Source organism: Salmo salar, chromosome 13, assembly GCF_965601325.2.
Source record: "Salmo salar chromosome 13, fSalSal1, whole genome shotgun sequence".
NCBI classification, from domain to species: Eukaryota; Metazoa; Chordata; class Actinopteri; order Salmoniformes; family Salmonidae; genus Salmo; species Salmo salar.
This window is the reverse complement of record NC_138303.1, coordinates 94,754,280-94,770,344: the sequence shown is the minus strand read 5'-3', so window position 1 is coordinate 94,770,344 and position 16,065 is coordinate 94,754,280. Positions and strand designations below refer to the sequence as shown.

General features: G+C 42.7%; 1 protein-coding gene across 4 annotated transcripts in view; it reads right to left on the bottom strand.

Annotated features, from left to right (window-relative positions):
- Window positions 1–16,065, bottom strand: part of LOC106568184 (bone morphogenetic protein receptor type-1B) — a 188,931-nt gene that overhangs the window by 44,905 nt on the left and 127,961 nt on the right. For all 4 annotated transcript variants that reach the window (XM_014138295.3, XM_082960463.1, XM_082960464.1 and 1 more), the window contains one exon: window positions 957–1,096. The gene's annotated coding sequence lies outside the window, so the exon portion shown is untranslated. The remainder of the gene's footprint in view (window positions 1–956; window positions 1,097–16,065) is intronic.

The following is a 16,065-nucleotide window of genomic DNA, read 5'->3' as shown; positions in this document are numbered from 1 at the left end:
ATGCTGTTAACTGAATGCTGGTGATGAGTATAGCTGCTGTTAACTAAATGCTGGTGATGAGTATAGCTGCTGTTAACTAAATGCTGGTGATGAGTATAGCTGCTGTTAACTGAATGCTGGTGATGAGTATAGCTGCTGTTAACTGAATGCTGGTGATGAGTATAGCTGCTGTTAACTGAATGCTGGTGATGAGTATAGCTGCTGTTAACTGAATGCTGGTGATGAGTATAGATGCTGTTAACTAAATTCTGGTGATGAGTATAGCTGCTGTTAACTGAATGCTGGTGATGAGTATAGCTGCTGTTAACTAAATGCTGGTGATGAGTATAGCTGCTGTTAACTAAATGCTGGTGATGAGTATAGCTGCTGTTAACTAAATGCTGGTGATGAGTATAGCTGCTGTTAACTGAATGCTGGTGATGAGTATAGCTGCTGTTAACTGAATGCTGGTGATGAGTATAGCTGCTGTTAACTAAATGCTGGTGATGAGTATAGATGCTGTTAACTGAATGCTGGTGATGAGTATAGCTGCTGTTAACTGAATGCTGGTGATGAGTATAGCTGCTGTTAACTGAATGCTGGTGATGAGTATAGATGCTGTTAACTGAATGCTGGTGATGAGTATAGATGCATTTTAACTGAGTGCTGGTGATGAGTATAGCTGCTGTTAACTAAATGCTGGTTATGAGTATAGCTGCTGTTAACGGAATGCTGGTGATGAGTATAGCTGCTGTTAACTAAATGCTGGTGATGAGTATAGCTGCTGTTAACTGAATGCTGGTGATGAGTATAGCTGCTGTTAACTAAATGCTGGTGATGAGTATAGCTGCTGTTAACTGAATGCTGGTGATGAGTATAGCTGCTGTTAACTAAATGCTGGTGATGAGTATAGCTGCTGTTAACTGAATGCTGGTGATGAGTATAGCTGCTGTTAAAGGGTAGAGGGCGTTACTCACGGGCGATGAGTGTGCCTTGCGGCTCTTGGTGGTCCCTGCAGAGCTCCAGGCTACACACTGACACCAGAAGTCCTCTGGTCCAAACAGCTCCTCTACTTGCTGCCGTGTGATCTCAATACTGGCCTCTCGCACCACCAAGCCTGCGGAGTGTAGAGAGAAGAAAGTCAGTACACAGGCTCGATACAGAAGCAGAACCAACACTAGCCTTGGGCAGAGAGACGGGACATTCAAAACACAGAGCCAAAGCCATTTGAGGGAAATTATAGCTTGATAAAGTTAAATGAATGTTGTCCTCCCTGGCACCGGCCCTGGGGAGAGAGGAATGGATATCAGTCTAACATGTTGCCAGCAGCACAGTCTATAGCTTCATTGAGAGGATGTCAATGCTAACCTCTCACACCTGGGAAAGGAAATTAGAGAAGATACACTATATATACAAAAGTATGTGGACACCCCTTCAAATTAGTGTATTCGGCTATTTCAGCCACACCCGTTGCTGACAGGTGTATAAAATCGAGCACACAGCCATGCAATCTCCATAGACAAACATCGGCAGTAGAATGGCCTGTACTGAAGAGGTCAGTGACTTTCCAACGTGGCACTGTCATAGGATGCCACTTTCCAACAAGTCAGTTCGTCAAATTTCTGTCTTCTAGAGCTGCCCCAGTCAACTGTAAGTCCTGTTATTGTGAAGTGGAAACCTCTAGGAGCAACAACGGCTCAGCCGTGAAGTGGTAGGCCACACAAGCTCACAGAACAGGACCGCCAAGTGCTGAAGCTAGTAGAATGTATAGTGCCAACTGTAAAGTTTGGTGAGGAGGAATAATGGTTTAGGGCTGTTTTTCATGGTTCGGGCTAGGCCCCTTAGTTCCAGTGAAGGGAAATCTTAACACTACAGCATACAATGTCATTCTAGATGATTCTGTGCTTCCAAATTCATGGCAACAGTTTGGGGAAGGCCATTTCCTGTTCCATATATAAATACCCAATACAATGATAATACTTCTTTTGTGTTTTACCCCCTGTTTCTCCCCAAATTCGATCTTGTCTCATCGCTGCAACTCCCCCAATGGGCTCGGGAGGCGAAGGTCGAGTCATGCATCCTCCGAAACCAGTAAACATTCCCCCGTTTTGTGTTTATTTGTCACATCCTCTGCATCCATTTTGCTGTCACATGTGTTACGGTGTTCAGAGTTTGTTATAACCAATTTTGTGATGTGATTATGATATGCTATAGGATAGGCCCTATTGTAAAGCGAGCAAGATTTGAGGGAATAGGGAATGTTTTTCCTAAACAAATGAGGGATTTCGGGAAACAGAACTTTTCAATCAGAAATGGCTATATTTATGTTGCGGCTTCAGCAATACGAACAGCGCGATTTAAACGAATAGGATGTGTCTATATATGGAAAAATACATGTTTGAACATTTCAACCAATCAATTGGTTGAAAGAACAGACAACACTCAGTCGACCAATATTTTTTCAGTTGGGGACAGCCCTAAATACAATTCAATAAACTGCTTTTGGGAAGGAAATTTAAACCGCTATGTCATGTATCATTTAGAAAAGACACCTGCATGCAAATATTCACAACGCAAGTCAGTAATTACAGTGATTGAGTGTACCTACATGTACATATTACCTCAATTACTGCGACTAACCTGTGCCCCCGCACAGTGACTCTGTACCAGTACACACTGTATATTTTATTGTTGCTCTTTAATTATTTGTTATTTATCTATTTTTTATTAATTGTTTACTTCAGTTTATTTAGTAAATACTTTCTTAACACTTGTTTTTTCTTAAAACTGCAATGTTGGTTAAGGGCTTGTAAGTAAGCATTTCACTGTAAGGTCTACACCTGTTGTATTTGGCGCATGTGACAAATAAAATTTGATTTGATTGATATATGATTCAAACTAAAAAACATGAAGATGATCTGTTCTAGATTAAAGTAGTACAATGTGTATCTATGTGTCAGTTTATTGCATAATTGCATAAGAAAACCCATGCAGAGACATAAGTTATAATTAAGTCTAAGGTGCAGTGGGTGTTGACTGACTGACAGACAAGGGCCCGGGCCCACACACTTCCTGTGAGCTGAATGCCTGCAGTCCAACACTGGGCTGTATAAATGTCATGACGTTGGTTGGTGATGCTCGTAAACATCTCACCTGCACACACACACACACACACACACACACACACACACACACACACACACACACACACACACACACACACACACACACACACACACACACACACACACACACACACACACACACACACACACACACACACACACACACACAGACACGTCTTACTGTATTACACACTGATCCGGGCCAGGCAAGTTCCCTACACAGAGCTTACATTACTGAATGTTTCCATTATAAACACTGAGAAAACAAACAAGACCAACATTTCACATCTGAATAAGCATTCATAAAACCTACTCAAAGGTAGAGGATGTAGGACGTTATTTCAGAGTCTTCTCAACAATGCAAGAAGGCACAAGGTAAACCCCGGTATTAGTCTATGTTGTAACTGCTAATTGAGTTATAGGTCCTACACCGGTATGGAATGGGTTACAGCCCAACCATAAAGAAAGACCCTGGGAGACTGGGAGGAAGAAATTGGTGTGTTTCTTTGTATTAATCTGTGAAATTTCTCTGTAGCTAAAACAATAGCTGGAATAATTACAGTTTGGTAGCAGCATTTATAAAACATGAACCGTACAGTCTATTGGGTGACGAGACAGATTTCCTCTGCTGCCCAGGGGAAGAGGCTGGACGAGCCACTACAGAGAGTCACACTCTTAAAGGGCTTCTGTAGACAGTGGTGTAAGAGGGCCATCCTACCTGCAGCTGTAAAGCCCATCCGGCATGGCCCAGACTACTGTGAATTATGACATGTCTACGTCTCAGGGCACTTTTACTACACAGACACTTAGATTTTAGTTGACTGTGTTTCTTAAATATCCCTAATTGGTTGATAGACATGTCTACAGAAAACATAGAACGCCTGTGTAAACGTTCTCTCTATTGAAAAACAGTGATATGGTACATTTTTACATTGACATTGTTGTAAAGTAAGAGTCTGAAGTGTTATAAATTATACGTGGAAGAATAACATATTATTCCATCATTTGGTTTCCATTTGTTTATTGGCCCATTTGTTCAGGAGGAATGTGTTGGTTGTTCTAAGACAGGGGGAAGGAAGAAAGGAGGTGAAAAGCGAGAGAACAGTGGATGGAAAGGGGAAGTTATTTCACGTCAGGCTGACAGTAGTGAGATTCCAGTCGTAGCAAACACTGACTCAGGACATTCCTCAGAACGAGCTGTCAACCAGCCTCATTTCGCAATCATGAAATGTTGCTTTCTGTCAGGCCCTGAAGCATAGTCTAGTGGCGTATGTGACTGAACTGAACAAATATGTCACACCCAGAAAGTGAGTCCTTTTTACTGGTCCACCCACAAGTGCTCTAAATAAAAAAAAGCACGTTGAGACGGCAAATTATCTCAGGTCAAATGTAACTCAGCGCTCTCGAATTACCTCTAAAATGTCCAATTATTTATATCGAGTGGATACTCCTCTACCCAAAAACTGACAAAACAATAACAACAATATGTGGGGCCTGGGTAGTGTTAACAAAAATCCGAAAGCTATTCATGCCCCCAATCTTCATATCTCTGCTTGCTGTAGCATTGAGCTCCAGTGAAAGGCCTGTTATTCTAGTAGAGTACGGGCCTATGCACTGCACCTATTTAACAACAGTGCACCTGAATCACACCTGCTCCTTACGTTCCACACATGGACACCTTCGTTACTAAACAGCCACACAACCCTGGAGATGTTTGGCCTCTCACTGCAGAGAAGGTGCTCCAAACAATGAAAGGTTTCTTGTGGTTTTCCATGGCCAGGGCAGGCAACCCCAGGCACTGGCCAAGAACAGCAGAAATCTCTCTCTCTCTCTCTCTTTCACTCCACCTCTTGCTTTCCCTCTCTCCGTCAGTGTGTTCTGCTCACAGAGCCTAGTCTTGCCTGCCTGTAGCCGGATTCTTTCCAATGAGAGGGCTACCTTGTTTGTGTCAACAGCAGGCTTGCCATCAGTTTCCCCTCTCCTGTAGCCACGCTCTTATTCAATCATTGAACACCTGATAATTTCCTTCTGGCGCATTCTCTAATATATGTAAGGCAGGGGACATGTGAAATTGTATATTCACATAGTGAAATTGTATTTTTACCCCCCCCAGTTTTATCATTGGCATGTGATGGGAAAAAAGGCAACCATGTGCTTTAGGACCATGTGGACGCCTCCGAGCGGTCGGGTAGGCTGTTTGGAGTGTTTATCAGACTGGATAAAATATACACTACCGTTCACAAGTTTGGGGTCACGTAGAAATGTCCTTGTTTTTGAAGGAAAAACTATTTTTTTGTCCATTAAAATAACATCAAATTGATCAGAAATACAGTGTAGACATTGTTAATGTTGTAAATGACAATTGTAGCTGGAAACGGCTGATTTTTAATGGAATATCTACATAAGCGTACAGAGGCCCTTTATCAGCAACCATCACTCCTGTGTTCCAATGGCACGTTGTGTTAGCTAATCCAAGTTTATCATTTTAAAAGGCTAATTGATCATTAGAAATCCCTTTTGCAATTATGTTAGCACAGCTGAAAACTGTTGTTCTGATTAAAGAAGCAATAAAACTGGCCTTGTTTAGACTAGTTGAGTATCTGGAGCATCAGCATTTGTGGGTTCGATTACAGGCACAAAATGGCTAGAAACAAAGAACTTTCTTCTGAAACTCGTCAGTCAAATACTTGTTCTGAGAAATGAAGAACTTGCCAAGAAACTGAAGATCTCGTACAACGCTGTGTACTACTCCCTTCACAGAACAGCGCAAACTGTCTCTCACCAGAATAGAAAGAGGAGTGGGAGGCCCTAGTGCACAACTGAGCAAGAGGACAAGTACATTACAGTTTCTAGTTTGAGAAACAGACGCCTCACAAGTCCTCAACTGGAAGCTTCATTAAATAGTACCCGCAAAACACCATTCTCAACGTCAACAGTGAAGCGGCCTGCCAGGAAGTCCAGGATCCAGTTGCAGAGGGAGGTGTTTGGTCCCAGGGTCCTTAGCTTAGTGATGTAAGCAGGAACCAGGAGGATAGAATTATGGTCAGATTTGCTTATGGCGGTATACAGCTCATTGAGTGTGGTCTTAGTGCCAGCATCGGTCTGTTGAAGGCTGAGCTGTAGTCAAAGAATAGCATTCTCACATAGGTGTTCCTTTTGTCCAGGTGGGGAAAGGGCAGTGTGGAGTGCAATAGAGATTGCATCATCTGTGGATCTGTTGGGGTGGTATGCAAATTGAAGTGGGTCTAGAGTTTCTGGGATAATGGTGTTGATGTGAGCCATGAACAGCCTTTTAAAGCACTTCATGGCTACAGATGTGAGTACTACGGGTCGGTAGTCATTTAGGCAGGTTACCTTAGTGTTCTTGGCCACAGGGACTATGATGGTCTGCTTGAAACATGTTGGTATTACAGACTCAGACAGGGAGAGGTTGAAAATGTCAGTGAAGACACTTGCCAGTTGGTCAGCGCATGCTCGGAGTACACGCCCTGGTAATCTGTCTGGCCCTGCGGCCTTATGAATGTTGATCTGTTTAAAGGTCTTACTCACATCGGCTGCAGAGAGCGTGATCACACAGTTGTCCAGAACAGCTGGTGCTCTCATGCATGTTTCAGTGTTACTAGCCTCAAAGAGAGAACAGAAGTAATTTAGCTCGTGTCACTGGTCAACTCTCGGCTGTGCTTCTCTTTGTAGTCTGTAATAGTTTGCAAGCCCTGCCACATCCAACGAGCGTCGGAGCCGGTGTTGTACGATGCGATCTTAGTCCTGTATTGACGCTTTGCCTGTTTGATGGTTCGTCAGAGGGCATAGCAGGATTTCTTAGAAGCTTTCGGGTTAGAGTCCCGCTCCTTGAAAGCGGCAGCTCTACCCTTTAGCTCAGTGCGAATGTTGCCTGTAATCCATGGCTTCTGGTTGGGGAATGTACGTACAGTCACTGTGGGGACAACGTCATCGATGCACTTATTGATGAAGCCAGTGACTGATGTGGTGTACTCCTCAATGCCGTCGGAAGAATCCCGGAACATATTCCAGTCTGTGCTCGCAAAACAGTCATGTAGCTTAGCATCTGCTTCATCTTGACAGAGTCACTGGTGCTTCCTGCTTTAATTTTAGCTTGTAAGCAGGAACCAGGAGAATAGAATTATGGTCAGATTTGCTTATTGCGGTATACAGCTCATTGAGTGTCGTCTTAGTGCCAGCATCGGTCTGTGGTGGTATGTAGACAACTACAAAAAATACAGATGAAATCACAGGGTAAATAGTGTGGTCTACAGCTTACCAAGAGATACTCTACCTCATGCGAGCAAAACCTCGAGACTTCCTTAGATATCGTGCACCAGCTGTTGTTTACAAATATACATAGACCGCCACCCCTTGACTTACCAGAGGCTGGTGTTCTATCCTGCCGATACAGTGTATTACCCGCCAGCTGTATGTTATTCATGTCATCGTTCAGTCACAACTCGGTGAAACATAAGATATTACAGTTTTTAATGTCGCAATTGGTAGGATATACGTGCTTTTAGTTTGTCCAATTTATTATATGGATCCTTACAAGGCACCCCGATCTCCTTCCGCGAACTCTTTTCCGTCTCTTTCTCCTGCGAATGACTTGGATGAGGGCCTGTTCGGGTGTTTGGAGTAAATCCCGCTCGTCCGACTCATTAAAGAGAAACTCTTTGTCCAGTTGAAGGTGAGAAATCACTGTTCTGATTTCCAGAAGCTCTTTTCGGTCATGAGAGATGGTAGCAGCAACATTATGTACAAAATAAGTTACAAACAACGCAAAAAATCTAAACAAAATAGCACGGTTGGTTAAGAGCCCATAAAATGGGAGCCATCTTCTCTGGTGCCATCTTCAACTAACTATACATCTTTTCTCCCATCACTATTGAATAGCAGTTCTATTATATCAGCACTACAAATGCAGAATGCACACAAAAAATAAAAATTCTGCGGCACCATGCAAGCTGCGCCGCAGTACGCTGCAACTTTTAAAGGAGGAACCACTGTAATAGCCCTAGTGTTCACCATTGATCAAGATAACAAATGTGAGTGTCTGTAGCCTTAGCGTATATGAAGCAGTGCTAATGGTTTCTTTATTTTATTTAACCTTTATTTAACCAGGAAAAGCCCATTGAGACCCAGAGTCTCTTTTTCAAGGGAGACCTGGCCAAGAAAGCAGCATCAATCAGTACATTACATAATTAAAATATACAACAATACAATACAACAACATGATCCAGCCTAAAAAAAAACATTTACACTCCTCTGTAACAGTCTCCCATCAACATGTTAATTCCTTCAGTGGCACTAACATACAGTTGAAGTCGGATGTTTACATACTTATGTTGGAGTCATTAAAACTTGTTTTTCAACTACTCCACACATTTCTTGTTAACAAACTGTAGTTTTGGCAAGTCGGTTAGGACATCTACTTTGTGCATGACACAAGTACATTTTTCAACAATTGTTCACAGACAGATTATTTCACTGTATCACAATTCCAGTGGGCCAGAAGTTTACATACACTAAGTTGATTGTGCCTTTAAACAGTTTGAACATTTCAGAAAATTATGTCATGGCTTTAGATGATGCTGGAGGAAACAGGTACAAAAGTATCTATATCCACAGTAAAACGAGTCCTATATCGACATAACCTGAAAGGCCGCTCAGGAAGGAAGAAGCCACTGCTCCAAAACTGCCATAAAAACAGCCAGACTACGGTTTGCAACTGCACATGGGAACAAAGATCGTACTTTTTGGAGAAATGTCCTCTGGTCTGATGAAACAAAAATAGAACTGTTCGGCCATAATGACCATTGTTATGTTTGGAGGAAAAAGGGGGAGGCTTGCAAGCCGAAGAACCCCATCCCAACCGTGAAGCACCATCCCAACTGGGGGTGGCAGCATCATGTTGTGGAGGTGCTTTGCTGCAGGAGGGACTGGTGCACTTCACAAAATAGATGGCATCATGAGGCGGGAAAATTATGTGGATATATTTAAGCAACATCTCAAGACATGAGTCAGGAAGTTAAAGCTTGGTCGCAAATGGGTCTTCCAAATGGACAATGACCCCAAGCATACTTCCAAAGTTGTGGTAAAATGGCTTAAGGACAACAAAGTCAAGGTATTGGAGTGGCCATCTCAAAGCCCTGACCTCAATCTTATAGAAAATGTGTGGGCTGAACTGAACAAGCATGTACGAACAAGGAGGCTTACAAACCTGACTGAGTTACACCAGCTCTGTCAGGAGGAATGGGCCAAAATTCTCCCAACTTATTGTGGGAAGGTTGTGGAAGGCTACCCGCAATGTTTGACTCAAGTTAAACAATTTAAAGGCAATGCTACCAAAAACTAATTGAGTGTATGTAAACTTCTGAACCACTGGGAACGTGATGAAAGAAGTACAAGCTGAAATAAATCATTCTCTCTACTATTATTCTGACATTTCACATTCTTAAAATAAAGTGGTGATCCTAACTGACCTAAAACAGGGAATTTTTACTAGGATTAAATGTCAGGAATTGTGAAAAACTGAGTTTAAATGTATTTGGCTAAGGTGTATGTAAACTTCCGACTTCAACTGTATCTAGATGAAGCATGGATTGTAGACTATTCAATGCCTCTGGTGCACAAGACGAGAAGGCAGTCTTGCCTAATACTGTACATGTCCTGGGGACTTTAAGTAGCAACCACCTACTGTAGCAGACCGGGTTTGGTAACTGCTGGTGGTGAAGACTACAGAGGTAAAGAGTTTACCCAAAAGGGCTTGGTAGATGAACACATACAAATGCAGCTTTCAGCGCATATAAAGTGAGGTCCAACCCACCATTTGGTACAAGATGCAATGATGGGTGATTGCATTTGCAATAAAGCTCAAGGATGCATGATAAACAGAGTCAGACAGAGGAGGCTGCATGCATATACAACAAGTCACCATAATCAATTACAGAGAGATAGGTGGCCTGAACAAGCTTATTTCTAGCCATAACCAGGAAGCAAGTCTTATTACGAAAATAAAATCCCAACTTGTCATCCAACCATATACCTAGGTATTTGTAGGATGACACTTTTTCAACGGATAAGCCACCAGATGTGACAATGCTAACCTTCCCTGAGTGTGAGCTCTGGTAAAGTTCATGCATTTAGTTTGTTGTTCATTCAAGACCAGTTTGAGACCTACAGTGACTGAAAAGCAGTCTGGAACTCTTCAACAGCCTGAACCAGAAAAAGAGCACATGAATATATGACTTTATCATCTGCATATAGATGCAACTTTGCTGGTTGCATCCCATTTCCCAAATCATGAATACAAATTGAGAACAACGGGCCTCCCAAGTGGTGCAGCGGTCTAAGGCACTGCATCGCATGCAGACCCGGGTTCATTTCCCACGCTGTGCCACAACTGGCCGTGGCCAGGAGTCCCATAGGACGGTGTACAATTGGCCCAGCGTCGTCAGGGTTAGGGGAGGGTTTGGCCGGTGGTACTTTACTTGGTTCATTGCACTCTAGTGACTCCCTGTGGTGTGCCTGCGGGGTGACCACGTCGGCAGTTGAACGGTGTTTCCTCCGATACATTGGTGCGGCTGGCTTCCGAGTTAAGCTGGTGGGTGTCAAGGAGTGCAGTTAGGTGGGTAATTTTTTCAGAGGACGCATGACTCCACCTTCGCCTCTCCCGAACCCGTTGGGGAGTTGCAGTGATGAGACAACAGAAAAAAATACAAATAAATGAACAACACAAGAGCTAAAATGGAACCCTGGGGCACATCTCTATTAATCTCAAGAAAGCTAGACTTGGGATTTTCAGCATATACACATTGTGTTCGGTCAGAAAGATGGTTCCTAAACCAAAGTACTGCCCCTTCACTGAGACTAATGTTACTGAGTCTAGCTAGCAACAATTCATAGTCAACTGAATCAAATGCCTTTGATAAATCAACAAACAGAGCAGCACAATTGTGACCCATTTCAGGAAACTAGGCATATGTCACGGGTCACTACTTCACAGGAGAGCTGTTTGAACGTAAACTTTTTTTTAATCAAAATGCGTTTTTGGCAGAAATGCCTTCTTGAACATGTGAACTTTCATGTGCCTTAATAACAAACTTGTATGCCATCTGTAAATACGAATACACTTGTGGTTTAGCCACAGAAAAAGCCAGCAACCTTCCCGCTAGCCATGATTGGCTGAGATAATGAGTGGGCTGGACATGCCGAGAGATGAGTTTGGATTGGTCTGTCATATAGCTCTATTTGAGCTGGTCAGTATGCTGAGGTAATCCTGTCTAACACAGTTTTTTTTCTAATGTATTGTGGTGTAAAACTGCACAAGTGTTGCTCTCCACTTTCTGGAGTACTGAGTTTTGAAATCAGTGATTTCGAGTATGATAGCTAAGGAGATGGATAAAACACCTGTCTCCGATTACATCTTCAAACTAAGGGCAACCATGGCATCCGACAGGAGACGCGTCCATCCATGATGTATATGGGTAAGATAGTCTAGCTAGCTACATTTTCAGATATTACAATTTTGACAGAAAGTGGTTTCATTTCAAGTTAAAGTGTACTGTTAGCTAGCTAACGTTAGCTGGCTGGCTCGCTAGCTAACATGACTTGTATGATTTTATTATTTGTATCTCAGAGCCATTTGCTTGGCTAGTTATAGCCTAATGTTAGCTAGCTAACATTGAACCTGGTTGGTTAGCTACCTGCAGATTCATGCAGGGTAGTAATGTCATGAGTTGGGATTATGGTTCATTGTTTAGCTAGCTACTGTAGCTAGCTACATGTCTTAACAAAAGACTACACTATGCAAGTAACCATTTCGGGTGCGTTCGTAAATTCAGTCTGGCCATCTACTCCAATTTCAGAGCACTCTCGTCTGAGTGTGCCAGAGCGCAGAATAACTGATGAATTTACGAGCGCTCAACACCCGTTGAATATGGCCGGTGTCAGTAAACGTCGGCAAAAAAACTGAATTAAATTGTTGCCAACAGTTACAGTTACCAACGCTCTAGATAACATGAAAACAGCCTAACCAGCTCTGCTAGGGCGAGTAAAATGGTCAGAGTTTGGGTGGGGGGCTGATGCTTAAGAGGGTGTGAACGATGCTGAATGGGTGTAGACAAAGCAGAGCTCTCCAGTCGGTACCAAAACATTCAAAGGCCATTTTCTTAAAAGTGAGGTTAGAAGTTGATCAACTTTCAAAGCATAATTACTTCCCCAATGTTCCTCAAATGTAGTGTATTATATACCATTTTGTAGCTCTGTGTCTCTGCTTTCATCCAATGTAAAAAAACTCAATTTCAAATTTCGCTACATAAGACCGAATCAAGGCGGTCGGTCACATATGTTGCTTTTTATCAAGTGCATATATGATGTAATTTGCCACTGCTTTAGCTGCAGTTGTGGTGCTGTGCCCCGATCTAAAGCCAGACTGAACCCCCCTCAGTATGGTATTTTCAATGAATATGTTTTTTAACTGAGTTCACTAGGGATTCATAGACTTTGGCCAGGATAGGGAGTTGGGAGATAGGACGATAGTTATTAGCATCTGAGGGATCTCCACCCTTTAGCAGTGGGAGGACATAAGCTGATTTCCAAATGCCGGGAATGGAATTGGTCAACAGACTCAAGTTGAAAATGTGAGCCACAGGTTCAGTAATAATACCAGCTGCTATCTTTAAGGAGGTAGGGATCCAGGTTGTCTGGACCTGCAGACTTTTTAGTGTTTATTGCTTTTAGTGCTTTATAGACCTCAGCATAAGAAACAGGATCAAAGTTAAAATGGTTCACATGAGGGCCTATATCATAGTTTACTGTAACAGAGCTTACATTAGAGGCCTGGGCCCCACCATTATCAAAAACTGAACCAGCAGATATGATGTGCTTGTTAAAAAACCCTACAATATTGGCTTTATCCTTCACTTCATTAGAATCCATGATTAAATGGTCAGGAAGGCCAGAGGATACATTAGAACCTGACACTGATTTGATTAGCTTCCAGAACTTGGTCGGGTTGTTTAGGTTCTCTGTGACTGCATTTAGATAGAAATCTGATATGGACTTCCTGATCAATCCTGTGCATTTGTTTCTTAGTGCTCCGAAGGAGGCCCAGCCAACAGAAGCATTTGTGTGTCTAGCTTGAGCCCAAGAGACATTTCTCTTTCTAATGATTTCTTCCAAGTTTTCTGAAAACATTTACATTTTAGTCATTTAGCCAACGCTCTTATCCAGAGCGACTTACAGTAGTGAATGCATATATTTCATAATTTTTTTCTCCGTACTGGTCCCCCGTGGGTATCGAACCCACAACCCTGGCGTTGCAAACACCATGCTCTACCAACTGAGCCACACAAAACCAGGGATTGTCCCTACCACTGATTCTAAATTTCTTCACAGGGGCATGCTTATCACAAAATGACACAATTTTCATATAAAAATAGTCCCAGGCAGTGTCAACATCGGGAATCAGACTTACTCTGTCAATAATATGGTACAGATCATGTAAGAACGCTTGCTCATCAAACTGTCTAAAATGTATTTAAAAAATATAACAGGGTTTGGCTTTGGTCATTTTTGTATTTCAAACACAAGAAATTGTACAGTAATCACTGATATCATTACAGAATATCCCAGTCGATGTGTATTTGTGAGGGGTATGTTAGAACAATGTCCAATAGCGTTGATTTGTTAGGTGCTCTGGGATTCGGTCTTGTAGGAGGATGAATTAATTGCGCGAGATTCAGAGAGTCACACAGAGGTAAGCGTGTCCCAGTTGAAATGTCCTAACATAATGAGTCATTTAGCTTGTGCAGGACATCAGAAAGAGAGTGAAGTGTGTCTCCCAAAGCCGAGGGTAGTATGTAGCAGCCAACTACAGTGATGTGGGAGTCCTTATAAACGTTCACTTTAACCGCAAGCAATTCAAAATGTTTGGCTTTGATAATCGAGAGAATTTCAGAGGGGTTAAAATTGGATATCACATGAATTGCAACCCCTCCTCCTTCACTCATGCGATTCGTTCTAAAAACCATGTACCCATCAATAGAAATCCAGTTATTTGACAGATTTCTTTAGCCAAGTTTCTGATAAAACCATATTGTCTGCATTTGTCGTATTGGACCATATTCTAATCTACCGGCCCAGAGTTTGGTCCCACATTACCAGAGATCAACAATAAAAGCATGACAATACAGCTCAGATGTCCAATGCATGAGGACTTGGCGGAGCCAGCACCATCGTCAATAACACAGAAAAAAAGTAATTCAAGAGTTTAACATTTTGGAAGCATGCCATCAAGTGTAGGTCCAGTTGCGTTTGAGATTCGTACAAATGTAATTTGGTGGTATTGACATGATGGTCTTGTCGGAGTGTTTGCAAATTGTAGGGCATAAGGTGAAGATAATTCACTCACCCATTGATCATTCAGCCTATTTAATCCAGGATGGCATTGAGTAAAGAGCAGGCACAGTAACAAATACATAATGCCGGTTTTTAGAGTTCTTTCCGCACAGATGTGCAACGACCAGTCGATTATGTGTTGAACAATATAGATTTTCCCACGGCGCATCAGGTTTTCCAATCTGGCAACCGCTTCTCCCCTCCTATCCTTCAGTGGGCACCTACGCTTGCGTAGCAGGCCTTGTGCTCAGACAGACGTTCCTGACTTGGTGCGCTCTAACTCCAAAGGTGTAGGCTACAGTTTACGAGTGGCCCGAGGCAGGAAAAAAGGCCTTCTCAATCAGAAATCTTTGTACAAGCAATTTTCGTAAAATAGAGACTGAGATCTAAAAATAATAGTTGTTATATTTTTTATTTAACCTTTATTTAACTAGGCAAGTCAGTTAAGAACAAATTCTTATTTTCAATGATGGCCTTGTTCAGGGGCAGAACAACAGATTTGTACCTTGTCAGCTCGGGGATTCAAACTTGCAACCTTTCGATTACTAGTCCAACATGCTAACCACTAGGCTACCCTGCCGCCTAGCATCCACCTTCACATCAAAAGTATTTGCTTCTGTAGATAGTACCACGGTCATTCAAACTCTTAAAACTCAGATCGCAAGGGTCAGACACACAAACGCACAGACTGATTGGCTGCCATCTTAGTTTCTGAGCCTAGCCATACAGTGTGGAGGTTAGGGTGGCCATTCTATAGCTTAGCTGTCAGATCACACCTACCCTTTCATTAAACACTGAAACAAGCTGAAACACAGTGGAAGAGAGGAGCTGTTGTTCCACACACTTGTAAAACAATATTGCTGAAAAAATTATAATTGCAGCACTTGAGCAATCAACACTCCCTGTATGCCCTGCCCCAGCTCTAAAACCTACCACAGAAAACTTGGCTGGAGCACCAGGTATACTGTACAACACAGGGGGAGCACTTTTAATGCAGAGAGAGAGAGTCCCTTTAGCATTAATAAAAAACTACTCAGACGAGCTCAACAGAAATAAATATTTGGACTGCAGCTGAGAACAGTTGTTTTAGATTAAAACGGACAGTTAGACCTAAGGTAGATTTTTTGTTAACATGGTCGTTGTGAGGGATGGAGCTAGGGGAAAAAACATGGCTGCCTTGCCAAGTCAACCAGGAACGTTTAATGAAGTGCTCGTTCCTAGTGTCTGGGCTGCAGTGTGTGGTGTTGGGTGGATTGACTGACTGTACTGACTGGACACTGGAAACCAAAGGGTCTAATTAAGGGGGTCCTCTGACGGTCAGACAAAGTTGAGCAGACAGCAGGGGTCACAACCCTGGCCCACAAACCTCCTGCGACCCCCACATCTGCCTGGCTGTATTAGCCTAGACGTGTCCGATTGATGTGGACACCCCAAGTCTGAGTCTGTGGCACGGGTACTGACACAAACACACTACCTACCACACCCTGTCTGGACCTACAGTACTGACACAACACTACCTACCACACCCTGTCTGGACCTACAGTACTGACACAAC